This window comes from Ursus maritimus, unplaced genomic scaffold (assembly GCF_017311325.1).
Source record: "Ursus maritimus isolate PB19 unplaced genomic scaffold, ASM1731132v1 scaffold_5, whole genome shotgun sequence".
NCBI classification, from domain to species: Eukaryota; Metazoa; Chordata; class Mammalia; order Carnivora; family Ursidae; genus Ursus; species Ursus maritimus.
The window spans coordinates 63,981,404-63,996,460 of record NW_024426663.1 but is presented as its reverse complement, the minus strand read 5'-3'; the positions used below and the strand labels follow the sequence as shown (position 1 = coordinate 63,996,460).

Genomic DNA, 15,057 nt, shown 5'->3' with positions numbered 1-15,057 from the left:
ACAGCCAGTGAGGAACTGAGATCCACCAACCACTCCGTGAGTGAGCTTGGAAGCAGACTCGCCAACCCCAGTCCAGCCATGGCATGACACAGCCCCAGCGAACTGCTTGGCAGCATTATCATCAAAGACTCAGAGCCAAAACCACCCAGTTAAGCTATACCTGGATTCCAAAGTAAGTTGCCACATTTCAGGGTAACTTTGTTAGTCGGCAACAGGTAACTACACAGAGCCTATATTCCTTCTCATAGTAGATAGTCTACGAAACTCTCTTGACTATAGGCATGAAAGTGGCAACTGGGGACACAGATAGCTAATGAAGCATCCAGTTGGATTTTCAGTGGCCCTTGATTTAAATTTTTCTGTCCAGCTACCCCAGAACCAAAACCATCTTCCTTGCCTCCTGAGGAAGACTGCATGGTCCTTTCCTAGTTTGACTACTTCTAATTTTAGTTGAAACTGAGCTGTGTTCATCTAGGTTGCTTTAAGCTGGTCCCTCTGCTGACTGAGATGTTTCCATTCCATGTCCATTTATTCATTCATTCAACAACAGTTTAATGAGTGCCACTACTTTAGGTGCTGGGGCTCTAGCAGTGAACAAAACTAATAAGGCCCTTAGCCTCAAGAGCTTACACCTAGTATCCTCTCCTGATAAGCTCTATCTCCCTGACTACAAAGCTGTCCTTCTGACCTTTCCTACCAGCTACCTGGGCCTTGAATCTCCATCTAAACTCTTGCTTAGGGGGACCCAGGACTTGACAGCCTTTCAATGGGAGCCTAAAAGACACATTTCCTCTATAAGACGTAGCATTTGTAATGACTCCTAACAATTATTGGTAGCCATTTATCCCATAATTGACAACTGCCAAACACACAGTTATGGGCACATTTATTGGAGGTAGGTATTTGACACTCCCACCTCGCTTCCTTACTGCTAATGCATATGTTCCTCACCCTTCACAGCAAGTCTTAATAAATTATACTTTATTAGTTGATAGACATTCTGATGTGACATATCCTGCCTGGTACCCACTTGGACTTGGACCATGCAGATGGGTAAGATCCAAGCAATTCACTTACATAAAAATTGGCTGAGAGTGTCTCAAATGCATTACATACCTGAGGTGACTTTTCTGCCCTCCTTGGTTCATCTTTATTCTTGCACAAAGTCTAGGTGAGAGGAAAACTCATGTTTCCTAGGTCACTGCAGCCAGAAAAATAAATGTTGTGAAAGAAATTATCACAAAACAGTATTTCCTGACTCTGCCCCAATCAGCGTCAGTTCCTCCCAAGAAGTACAAAAATTCTCAAAAACTGCTTTTTCTGTGTTCCACAAGAAACTTCTCTTCTCCTGTCCTATATTCACGCCCACTGTGGACACCAAAGTTCGTGGCCACAGCTGATGCCCATTAAAGGCCCAAGGCCCCATCCTGAGGCTACACAACCCTGAGCCAAAGCTCCATCTCCTGAATCTGCTAGGCCCTCGTCTGACAAAGCTGCTGAAACTATTACACAAGAAACAGGGATTAATCTGAGTGTTAGGGATTAATTTGAGGGGGTGGCCACAGTGTCACCCCTTTTCTCAAGTACTGGTTACCTTTTCTTTCTGTAAATGAAATTTTGCTCAGCATACTCATAAACACGGCATATTCCCTACCTCCTTTTTGCAAATTTTTCAGACTTGTTCCCACGGGCCTGAATGCTGGGTGAGCTTAGTTGAGGCTTCAGCTAAACCCCTGATTTAAGGGTATCCGAGGAAAACCAGTTTGGGGCCCAGATTAACCGGTGTGCTTCCAGGATAACAGTTATTTGTGAAAGTCACCAGAGAGCCTGGAAAACCTCAACTTGAAAAAGCTTACAGACCAAAAACTGGATTCATTCATTAATCCCACTTAAACTTACTGACAAAAACCTATTTCCTACCTTCAACATTTTCATTTCTGTCATTAAGTTTTTAAATCAGAGATAAAGGGTTTTATCACCTTATTCAGTAGACTAATTTTTAGAAAGCCTCTGAAAAATACGATGACAAGTTCTACCCATTATAAAGAGGAGAACCTTTGTTTTAGACAAACTGGTTTTTTTAGTTGTTAGGAATGAAACTATTAAGTTGATGTTTAGCTGTGATTTTAAAACAACATATAGTTTCTTTTCTGTGATTCAGAGATTAAAGAGGGTTTGTGGGTTTTTTTAAAGATTTTATTTATTTTTTTTAAAGAGAGAAAAGCAGACTCCCCGCTGAGCAGAGAGCCCAATAAGGGGCTGGATCCCAGAACCCTGGGATCAGGACCTGAGCCCCTGAGCTGAAGGCAGACACTTCACGGACTGAGCCACCCAGGCGCCCCTGAGATTAAAGAGGGTTTTAATGAAACAGGTAAAACTGCAAATTCAAGCTACATTCACAGCTTTTCCTTTTACCCTGCTTCCTCATTACTGGCCTGTGTTCTATTTATTTCCCTAAGGTTACATTTTATAAGACATATTTGTTTTTCATAAAAGATACATGTTGAATTAAATATACTTCAAGATAAATTCATTAAGACAGTAAAAATATATAACCCAATGCTATGAAAAAGAAAATTATGGGAGTAGGTAGATTCAGAATCAAAGTGACCGTGGTATTTTAACTAGCCAAAACCCCCCCCAAAAAACAAAAAATAAAACTACAAAAACAAACCTCATAAAAACCAGACATATATATTGGCACTGTATTAAGCAACAAATGGAATAATAGATGGACAATTTTGCATTTTCTTTGCCCTTACCAAGGACCATTTGTAATTTGCATGCTAAATTGATGTAAAAGATTTTTTTTTTTAAGTAATCCTTATAGGCTCAGAACATTTCCCAACCAATGAACATACACGCTCATTTTAGATAATGAATTAATAAATATATCTGGAAGTATCAGAAAGTAGAAATAACAAATCTTGAAAAAAATGAATTAAAAGGTTGCCAAACATTTATATTGATAATTTCAGACTGGGGGAAGGGTAATTGTTTTCTTCTTTATACTTTTTTTCGTACTACATGATTTTCTATAAAAAACAGATTTTACATTAGGAGAAAAGTTTAACGAGAAGGAGAAGGAATAGGAACACACCTGCCCAGCCCCACTTGTACATTTGTGCCTTTCCTTTGGTAGAACACTGCACTAACTAGCCAATTGGAAACTGGTCCGCTTAAGCTCTACTTATTCAGGTGTTGATCCTGCATGCTCCATGAGAGTATGTAGAATGGTACACACCTATAGGAGCCAGGCTAACCAAGCAGACTGTTCTCTTGTTTTTGTATATTAACAAGCAACAGATGATTATTGTCCCTTTTCAAACAGAAGATGGCAGTCATCTTTAGAATGTAGCAAGTGAAGTGTGGCTTCAAGCCTGACTACCTTTAAGGGGAGAAGGTCAAAATGCCAGGATGGACTATGGTAAAAGGAGAGCAATATTCAAAGGCAGCAAGTATCTTCTCCAGAATTTTGGATGTTGTGGTAGGCTTTTCTGTGCATAAAGATCTATGTATTGCCTTTTAGAACACTTCCATTTTTATATTATATTCTATCTATAAGCTATGAGTTCAGAATACAGCCTCATGGCTCACAAGTCTTATTTCCCTGCCTCCAAGCAGAAAGGTAAAAATGGAGCCATTAAATGCCTCTGAAAAGAAAAAAAAAATCTGTATGTACAGGCATGTTCAATATAAATATAAATAGCAGGATATCAGACTAGAGAAGCTATAAGATTATTCCAGTGGTATCCGGACATTAATGAAAGCCAATTTGCAATTAGGTGATTAACATAAGAGCCAGTGGTAACAAGCAATGTGTTCTTATTCCAAACATCTTTGCTACAAATTGCTGCTAAAAGCTTCTCCCTGCATTTTCTTTGTCTTTCCAAGGCATGGTGATGATATAAGGTAATTCACAGTAACTGCAGAATGCAGCATGTCATTTCATGCAGGCCATTCAGTAACTATGTCAGGTAACCACACAGCAAACTCTTTTAATTACAAGATGTAACAACTCGTATTACCCTGCTTCAGGCTCTCCAGTTAACCTTGAACTAAAGGTTCATGCTTAAAGTTTTCATGTATCCCCAGGTGTGCTCTGCCAAGCTGCCAGGGCTGCAATGACTCTGGTCATGGGCTCCTGGAGCTTCAGACACACGGGGATGCTCCCTAATCTCTCTGTGCTGGGGACCGCAGGCTTGGCTGCAAATGCTGCTCGGATCCACCTGGTCCTGCTTATCAACACTCGGCAAATTCTGCTACTCGTGGACTCCATGAAGCAAGCAAAAATTTAATTGTTGATGACTCAGCCCCCACTGAGAAATAAACTAAGCAGAGCTTCCCTTAACAGCTCATTGAAGCAAATACATGCATACCTACATATATTCATTGTCAGTAATATTGAGTTTGGCATTGCTCCCCCCTAGCATTCTTTTGGATTTTTTTCCTCATTGGAGAATGGTGACTCATTTAGCCGCATGTGGCTAGGAATAATGCATCTGCTGCATTTAGCTACTGGGAATCGTACACCCGCTACTGTCTTACTTGTGCCCTCTTTTTTTCCCCGCATCATCTTAGTTACATGTTATCTGCTGAGAATCCTCTATTTCGGGGCTGTTTCATTTCCTACCTTAGTATGTGCCAAGGCTGTTATTTCCTTTCGCAAGGCTGACATGCTAATTCGCGGTGCATATTCAGTCTCTTTGCTGGTAACTACTCCAAATTCAATTTCCAAATACACATAATGAATTGTATTTATAGATCTTGCTATTGCTAATTTGCTGGAGAACACATACCGAAACTTAAAGAGAGATATTCTCCAGAGCCCTCTAAAATACCTGCCTCTGTGAAAAGACTGCCCTCAGGCGCTCTGGCCTTTGACAGTGTGAGAATGACCGCCTTTGGGGCTGGACTGTACTATGGGGGAGAAACTAGATCCTATTGTGCAGAAATGGATCACCTCATTGAGAGCTTTCTGGAGCTACAACTATCAGAGGCCTGTTACTTAACTATTTCATGACCACATACATGTAGGCCACCACGGTTATGTGTAAAGGAAGCTTCCTTTTTTGTTCGTTTGTTTCCTTTCTTTCCATGGGGCTTAGGGGTACAGGCAGTGATAGTATAATTGGAACGTCTTGATCCGCATTAGGAAAGTTTTATTTTGTCCAAAAACCGCATTCTAAAAGCTAAAATATGTCGTATTGCAGAGAGGTAACAATCTGGTTTTCTTGACTCAAAAAGTCTCAATATTTCTTGTTTTCATACATCCTGATAGGTAACAATATCCTGCCTTGGAGTCCTGAGTTAAAGAGACATCCCAACACACATGTCCTAATCTACTTCTCCTTCAGCACCAAATTCTTCCCAATGGGGCCCTTCTCAATACTTCCTGTCTTGTCTCAATACTCTCCTGGCCTGAACTTAGAAAGTTTTCCTTGACTCCTACACACAGGCCCCCCACACATTATCAGGTAGCAAAATGCCGTATTTTTCGAACCATAAGACAGGAAAGATATATTCCGTTTTTTAAATAACCTGGTGTAAGTTATATATTTACCCACAAAACCACAGGGATTTCTTTGTTTTGGCCATAATTATTTAACATCAGCAAAATAACTTATTATCTTGGGATTATTAAAACATTCCACTGGCTTTTGATGGCATCAGAAGAATTCCTGAAACACGAATTGTAGATCTGACTTAAATTTAAAATGTCCATCACGTAATTGACCTTGGATATGGGTACAGTGACAAAGACCTGCAACTGAAAGCAGTAAAATTTTATAGATCTGCTCATTTGCTCATTTGGTGCTTCTTATCACAACCAGGACAATAATGTGACTTTGAGCCCTAGATGATTATCAACTGTTCGTTACAATGTGAATGCGTTATAATGGGGAAAATACTAACCTCAGATGGAACATTTTTTCTTTGTTTAGTTAAATCCAGTTTGCTTCATTAACGAAATCTTTGGAATTATGGAATCACAGTTGGTAGAAACACTGGGAATCACCAGTGTTGCTGACCTACAGAATAGCTCTTGTGTCCATCACAAGTCCAACTGCAGTTGCCCTTGTGACTTCCTTGCCTTTTACTTGGCTATTGTGGAAGACTTCTAACAAGGCTTCCATCCTTTTGCCCCTCTTGGTTGTATACACTTCTACTCAATCTTGATTAAAAATTTTCAAAAACATCTCTATTAAACATCCTAAGTATAAAATTCCTTGCCCTGGCATTTAAGGCCTCTAACTGCAACTCGCATGCTGAGCCTTAAGTCCCATTACTGCCTAACAAAATGTGTCAGTGAAGATGTCCTGCTTCCCACTATGAATCATAGCGGTTAGGCATCATCTTCTGTGCTGCCGACCCCATAGGTTCAAATCCTGACTCTGCTGTTCATTAGCTATGATGGCAAGCAAGTTCTTAAACCTCTCTGAACCTTATCTCCTCATTGGCAAAATTAAGAAAGCTCAAAACACTAGGTACTTTATTATTATTTAAAGTGCCCTTCAGTTCTTGCCTCTCCAATATGCTCATCTCTTTCTCTGGGAGAAAGTTTCTCTATTCTTTTTCAACCTTTGTAGGGCAATGATTCTCCAAGCACTGCCTCTGAACAAGAGGTATGAGAATCACCTGGAAACTTGTTAGAAATGCAGATTTTCAGGCCCCACCTCAGACCTCCTGCATCGAAAAGGTTGAGTGTAGTGCCTAGCAATCTGTATTTTAACACATCCTCCAGATAATCCTGATGCACAGTAAACTCGGAGAATCCAGATGTTTATCAGGTGCAAGCACCTCAGTTTTTCCTTATCCCTCCCAGGGAGCCTGACCTCTTCTGCCATTCACACCCTGAGAGCACTTTGTACTCTCCCTTAGCCTTTACCTTCTTTGCGTTGCATTAACCAAATGTGTATGTTCACCTTATTTTCCCCCTTAATCTTGCCAAGTTGCAAACTTTTTACCAGGAGGAATTTTGCTCCCTAATCTTCAAATAGGAAGCAGGGCTTAACAAAGTTTCTTTCAAATATTTGTTTGGCTGAATTGATTCAAATTATCTTAGCGCTCAAGGTATTAGAGACTGAATGAAGAACTAGAAATAGAAGGAAAACGTTCTGTTTAATAACTATTAAGAAGTTCCCTGCTGGAAAACAGAGCAGCAACACGGATTAAATGCTTCACGTTCTTACTGGAAGCAGAGGTTCAAGATAGGCAGAGGAGTAAAACTTCTAACATTGCAGTCACTTCCTCATTCTTTGATTCTGTGGTGTGAGCCACTTTTTAAACATAATTTTCTAGACAGATGATGATGAGTTGGCGTATGTAATATCAAGGATTGAGGCAAAATGAATGTGCAAGGCTGATGTTTCTAGGTAAGTGCTTTCTATTTTATCTGCCTATAAAAGGCATATATAGTATTATTTGTGTTTCCCATTTTGCTTAAGTAACTTTGAACTTGGGAATGAAGCCAAGGTTGGCCTACTGAATGACAAATCCAGTTAAAACAACACAGAGTCGGGGTGCCTGGGTGGCTCAGTTGTTAAGTGTCTGCCCTCGGCTCAGGGCGTGATCCCAGGTCCTAGGATGGAGCCCCGCATCAGGCTCCCTGCTCCGCTGAGAGACTGCTTCTTCCTCTCCCACTCCCCCTGCTTGTGTTCCCTCTCTCGCTGGCTGTCTCTCTCTCTCTCTGTCACATAAATAAATAAATAAAATCTTTAAAAAACAACAACAACAATGCAGAGTCTCTCTACTTTCTGAGTGTGTGGAGTTGTGGAGTCTGTCATGTACAAAAGGAAAGAAAGAGTCCTGTTTGTTAATAACATCAGTGATTCATTAGTACCAATAAGCAATTTTTAAAAAAGAAGAAGAAACTAGTAGCTAACTAGACTTTTTCAAATTATGTGTGCAGAGTTGTATACACATATATTAATGAGATAATTATGAACAAAAACACTCTTTGATTGATTGGATACGAGATATCCTCTAAGTGATAGCTGGGGAGTCATTGAGCACAGTCTAATTTTCAAGCAGTTTATAAGTTAGTGTGACTTTTAAAGAATGTAAAAGGAACCCATTGCTATTGGTGAAAACTTGATTTCTTTTGATCTAGTGCTTTTAGCTATATTAGTTACTTTCCTTGGAGGCACCCGTAAGTTCTCCACAACTTTAACAAATTGATACACAGCCTGAACTACATAATCGAAAGCAGTGGTAACCACCATTCTAACTGGATCTAGGAGATTGTTGGTTTTCTCCCCTTCAACGGAGATTCCTGTGCTGCTGCCCTGTCACATGGGAGGAAGAGCCTATCTGAGACGAAATGCGGGTCTCTCCCATTTTTTAAACTTCTTCACCACCTTAGTACTTAACTTTGTTCACTCATTATTTGAGAAAAAAACAATAGCTACTTTAAATGCTAAAGAGGTGGTTGAGTTGCAGATAAAGCCTATGCAACATGACTTTTAACAGGTATTTTTCTTTTTTCTTTTTTTAGAGTTATTTATTTTACAGAGAAACAGACTGCAAGTACAGGTGGGGGGGAGGGGCAGCGGGAGAGACTCTTCAAGCAAACTCCCCGCTGAGCACGGAGCCCGTATGTGAGCCTCCATCCCATGACCCATGAGATCGTGACCCTGAGCTGAAACCAAGATTTGGATGCTCAACCAACTGAGCCACCCAGGCACTACAACTTTTTCTTTTTTTCTTTTTTTTTTTCTTTTTTCCTATTTCTGAGGTCCTCAGCTTTAGATATTATTTTAAAAGGGTCTAGAAAGAGCTCTTGGAAAAATTCTCAGAGACACCTAAATTGTTCTGGGCCGGCTCTATCTGCAGTGGCTGGTTATGCATCAAGATGAGAGCAGAGATTTCAGTGAAGCCCTACTCCCGAGTCACAGACTGAATAATCAGCACGCAAAACTCTATTCACCTGCTAGGAAAAGCCAAACAAAATCAATGATTCCAGAATCCTTACCTTCAGTATAGGTAGACTCAGTTTTCTCCCCAAGAAAGGTGGGGGGGAGGAGGGGAGGAAGGAAGGAGGACCATGAAATAACATGAGAGAAAGAACACGACAGGAAATGCAAACTCTGTTGGAGAGATCTAAGAAGAAATAGAGATGATAAAAGCAGAGATGAACCTTAAAAACATCGTGGTGAGTTAAATGAGCCAGACACAACAGGGGAAATATTGCAGAATTCCACTGAATATCTACAAGTACCTAGAATTGGCAAATTCGTAAAGACAGAAAGTAGGATGGGTGTTACTGGGGACTGGTGGGAGAGGAGAATAGGAAGTTAGCGTTTAATGGGCACTGGGTTTCTTTGGAATGATGAAAAAGTTGGGGAAATGGATATTGGTATGGTAGCACAACACTGTAAATGTACTTAATGCCACTTAATTATACACTTGAAATTGGTTACAAGGGTAAACTTTGCTATGTACATTTTACCACAGTAAAAAATATATATATATAATGAAAACAAGCAAATGCAAAAAGCAAGCTGGGACACCGTGAGACACAAAGTGATGCTAACATGTCAGGAGCCTGAAGAAAAGAAAAAAGAATTTTCAGAATGAATAAAAGGAATTAAACTAAATTCTCATCTGTAAGGATTCTATCATGTTTTCCATAGAGGAAAAAATAACAGAAGATCAATAGAAAAGAAAACACTTAGGACTGAGTAGTGCTATTTCTGAGATGGAGGTGAGATAAGTACAACAGATTATAATAATATCTTGTCTATTTACGATGATTTTACTAAAGTTAATGTATTCCTTAGACTATCACCCTTACTTGTGAAGAGGAAGAACAAGGAAGAGCGAGCCCATCCCTGATAAACAGCTAGCTGGAGAGGAAGAGAGCCTTTACCCCCAAGTCCAGAGATACTGGCTTGAAGCACAATTGGTGAAGTTGTATTTAAAGTCCAATAAAGAAAGGAAATAAAGGACGAAATTAGAAAATCTGGCCTGTAAGTTTTGCCCAACACTTGACAGATTCAGTCACTTGAGAATTCACACATTTTAAGACACATTTTAAGTGCTCATCGTCTCGCAAGAAAAAGTGATTGGTAGGCATGCTCCGGGATTACAGAAAAGGGTTCACTTTGTTAATAAATATAATTTGCTATAAACATACCTCTACTGCATATATGAACGCAGCAGTTCTTCAAGGGTGACCACCAGACCAGCAGCCACGGCATCTCCAGGGGACCTTCGGAGAGGCTGATTCCGGAGCTCCACCCCGGAAGGACTATATCGGAAACCCTGGGAGTGGGGCTAGCAGTCTCCGCTGTGATAAACTCTACAGGTGATTCCAATGCTAGACTGTGCGAATCACCGCTTTAGGAAAGAACTGGAGCAGAGGTAGTTAGGAGGCCTACAGGTGGTGGTTAACCCGACTGAGCTGACCTGAGGGAAGACCTTGGGCAGGTCTCTTATAGGAGGCAGCTGCTCTGGAAAGTGGGAGAAGCCGTGGGGGGAGTATTTTCTTTTCCTTTTCCTGGAGGGTTTCTTACTTGCTGCAGGGGAACTAGGTGTTTGCTGCTACTGTTAGGAAAGCAAGCCTGTCATTGTGCTGGACAGTGATTCTGCTGCTAAGACAGCACAAAGGCTCTTCTAATTTCAGAATACCTGCCTCTTCTTTTCCCCTGCATATTTCTCCCTATTAGAAATGTGTCTGCAATTTATTATGTAGATTTCTTCTAATCCTTCTGAATGTATATTCATAGCTCATGATTGTCCAGGAGAGTTTTTAAGTTAGACCCACTTGTTATGACTATCCAAGAATTTCTACATCACAATGGCTTATTTGGAGATTTAAGGAGTCTCATTAGATGTGTGGGATTTTTTTTTGCTTGGTATATGTGTATGTTTGTTTGTTGTCTTTGCTCTTTTTTCTGTCATGGAATGTCCGGAACCAAAGACCATATTAAGCTGATAATAAAGCCCTCTCTCTATATTTAGGCTAAAGTTATAAAAACCCTCTTAACCTCAAATCCTGTCAAGTGATACTATTTTTTAAGTCCATGCACATATATTTCTTTTATAATATCTTTAATGAACATTAGCATTTTTCCTATGTGTCAAAAGCATTCTCTCTTTTCTCAAACTGGACTGAGAGTTAACTTTGTTCCACATCCTTAAGACTGCAGCCTGCCCCTCACCCCTGCTGCCTGCCTCCTTCCCAGGTGTGCAGGCAGCATTCAGAAAGAACGAGATCCAGCTCTCTGTTGGTTCAGGGCCTATTTCCCAATGCATTATACATCCCACCTCAGTTCCTAATCTCCTGACCTATGGAATAGCCTCTTCTCTGGAGCCTGACATGAATTTCCAAACTGACATTACTTTGGTAATGTAGGGGAGGAAAAATTCTCCTCTACCCCTTTTGGGTCTCTGGCTGGGCTTAACAATTAAATGGATATAAGGCAGATTAACAGGAGAAAAGCATGCAAGTTTTTTGCTTTTGTTTTTGTTTCTTTTTATGTTCAGTTAGCCAACATAGAGTACATCATTAGTTTTTGATGTAGTGTTCAACAATTCTTTAGTTGCGTATAACACCCAGTGCTCATCACAACATGTGCCCTCCTTAAAACCCATCACCCGGTTACCCCATCCCCCCACCCCCTCCCTTCTGTAACCCTCAGTTTGGTTCCCGGAATCCAGAGTCTCTCATGCTTTGTCTCCTTTCTGATTTCTTCCCATTCAGTTTTCTCTCCCTTCCCCTGTGCGCATGAGGGGGCGGGGGGGGGGGGGGGNNNNGGTGGACTTCACGAGAGAATGAAAACCTGAAGAAATGACTGGAGCAGAAAGCATTTATACCTTTTTGACAAGGAAATGATAACTTGTGGAAAATAATAAGATGAAGAGGTCTGAGCTGGAGGCAGTAAACATGGGAAATACAAGGAGATACATGGAGAGGCAGAACTAGAACATGAGGTTATCTGAGTACATTTGTTTGCACAGCTCCATTTCAGCATCAATTCCCAGGCTCTGTCCATAAGAATAAGTTCTTTTGTTCCTGGTACAGGGAGGGTATCTTTTTCATGGCCTGTTTTTAGGTAAAAAAAGGCTAAGTTGGTTAAGTGTCTGCCTTTGGTTCGGGTCACGATCCCAGGGTTCTAGGATCAGCCCTGTGTTGGGCTCCCAACTCAGCCAGGAGTCTGCTTCTTCCTCTCCCTCTGCCTCTTCCCCCTGCTCATGTGCTCTCTTGCTCCCTCTCAAATAGATTTTTAAAAATCTTTAAAGGAAGGAAGGAAGGAAGGAAGGAAGGAAGGAAGGAAGGAAGGACAGGCAGGCTAAGTCAGAGAGTTCTTCCTGTATCTGCTGTTTTCAGGTGATTTCAGCTCAAAATAATCAAGATTCCAAAATGGCATATTTGGGGGTAGCATATCCTAAACTCCGTCAGGTACTAACGTCTTGCCATAGTTTGCACTGGTCCCTTGCATTATGTCTATTTCTGGAAGTTTTTGGTAACAACTGCAAAGGAACAGCCCATCAAGCTATTATTTCTACCAGTCTTCCCAAAGAGAACTGCATCTGAAATCATTTTTTGAGTCACACCATTAAAAAAAAAATGGTTAAATGGAGGTTTTCAATGTAGTTTAAGTGATAGCCCCTCCAAAAATAAAAACACAGATATTGACTCTATGCTCATACCTGCTGCTGGCTAAACTCTGAATGCCCGGCTGCCCATCTGAGAATTTCTGATTGTGGAATTTATTCTTAATGCAAAGGTACTGTGCACAACACTTTTAATTAGACCTTTTATTAAGGCATGGAGCATTACTGAGCCAATGAAATTTAGAAGGGAGGATACATCATTTCCTAAAACTTTGGTAGAAAAGGACGTCATTTTTTAATAAGTCATAGACTTATTAATTGACAAAATATGCATTGACTCTTAGAGTCAGGGTTTCAAGGAAATAAGGTAGCCTGAATAAAGAGGATTAGCTGGTGAGCCAAACGGAAAATTTAATGCACTTTTTTCTCCTTCCTATTTTATTTTAGCTTGACCTCCTTGGAATTGATGTTTGTGGAAGAACCAGGGGTTTTACATGCAACAGCAACATTTTTATGTCCCTATTACCAAGTACAGGAGCCAACACTCTGGCTCTGCGTACCACTAAATGCGCCAACATTTGTGAATTGTTCTGTTCAATTCAAAAGTAATACTAATAAAAACAAGAACAACAATAATAATGACGTACAATGCTAGGCTAAGCTACAGTAATAAAAAAAAACAACAAATCATAATGCCTTAACACAATCAACTTTTAGATCATGTTCACATGAAGTCCAATACAGTCCAGAAGTTCTGTGAAGTTCTCCTTTGATAGCGACTCGGGGATCCAGGTTCCTTGCATATTCTAGCTACACCATCATCAACGGTGCTGCTATGGAGGTAGAAGGAGTTGCAGAAAACATACTGGCTTTTAACTGTCTTGGCCCATAAAATGCTGCTTCTCCCCTTCCATTTCATTGGTCAGACATGGTCACGTGATGTCAACCTTACAGCAAGGTAGGCTGGGAAGCATAGAAGGACTCAAGAATATTTGGTGAGCCCTTCCCACAGGTAGTGATGATTTATTGACCAATGCTATCTATAGTCCAAGCACTGTGCAGGTTAATTTATATGTGTTACGTGAGATCCTCAAAACAACCTTTCAAGATCTGCGTTATTAATTTCATTTTATAAACAACTAAACCAAGGCTCACAAAAATTAATCACTTGCATTACCTCAGATTCTCACAGAAACCTTTAAAGGTATGGATTCTTAACTCCAGTTTATGAGTGACACTCATAAATATAAAGGACTTTTCCAAAAGCTGAATGGTGAAAGTGGGATTTGAACCCTGAAAACAGGCCCATCTCCTTGCTTCTCCACATGATGTGTACGAAGTGTAATGCTAGACTCTGGGAATACCAGTAACAAAAGGAGATACTGGGACCGGGAGAGAGAGAGGTCTACTCCTGCTACCATGATCGCAGATACTGCCCTCCACACTGAGCTCTGGACCGGAGATATAAAGAACAGTATTTTCAAAAGCAAAAAGCTCAGGCACTTGGCCAGATTCAGGTTTTCTTTGAAGTTAATAGCATATACAGTTCAGAATCCTCACTTTCATAGGTACCTTCCAAGGCTCTGGGAGGGACCCCAGCAATGTGCTCAGAGGATTTTGTATTTCTGTAAAATTTAAAAAGGTGACATCTTCTAACAGTAATTAGTTAAGACCATTGTCTATTTCCACTCCTATGTCCCAACAGTCACTTAACTTTTCATGGCGGTGGTGGTAACTTGCCCGTAGGCATGTTTAACCTCCAATTAAGGAGAAATTGAATAGAGTATAAATACATCTACTTTGGCCTCAATGAGATATATTCATGGATTCACAACCACTTCCATGTATAAATATTATTGCAAGCCATCCCCATGTAAGAAATGGCTTTCAGGAATATTTCTAATGCTTCCTGTGCTCACTGGCATCACAACGCAGATATACAGAGCTAGAGGTTGCATTGTGACATAATGTGTCCTCGGGCACCTGGCAAAAGAATCATGTGGGTGAAGAAGGAAACAGAGGCAGGGCTAATCTTTGGAAAACCCTCCCTGTCATCAGACTTATAAAATTGCGAGTGGAAGTTGCAGTTCCTATAAGTGACTAGTGAAAGTAGAAGTTTTCTTTCTGTCAGGCATATACTCAATAATGCAGCATATACAATTATAAACACACGATATATTTTTTTCCTTTCAATGGCAATTGCATGAAATAAAGTTTATTGCAACTTTTGTGTTTGGAGGAATGCTGCAGAGAGTGCATATGTGAATGAAACTTTTAGAGGTTTCCTAAATTTGACAACAACCTATAATTCTCGTGACTAATAATAGATTGTGGAAATAAAGAAACTTCTGTAAACTATCAGTGATAAAAACAATTTCAATCAAGCATTCTAGTGAAAAAATTATTCTATTTTCTCTACAGAAAATGATATGAAAATTTTAAATTTGTTGATACATGAAGAGGTAATCAAAGAGCATACACCCAAAAATAAGGGGA

The 15,057-nt window shown here is 40.2% G+C and overlaps 1 long non-coding RNA gene across 1 annotated transcript in view; it reads right to left on the bottom strand.

The window, feature by feature from the left end:
* Positions 1–1,125: 1,125 nt before the first annotated feature.
* LOC103670515 overlaps positions 1,126–15,057 on the bottom strand; it is a 76,178-nt gene continuing 62,246 nt past the window's right edge. The window contains exon 3 of the long non-coding RNA XR_005832542.1: positions 1,126–1,201. This is a non-coding gene — a long non-coding RNA (uncharacterized LOC103670515). The remainder of the gene's footprint in view (positions 1,202–15,057) is intronic.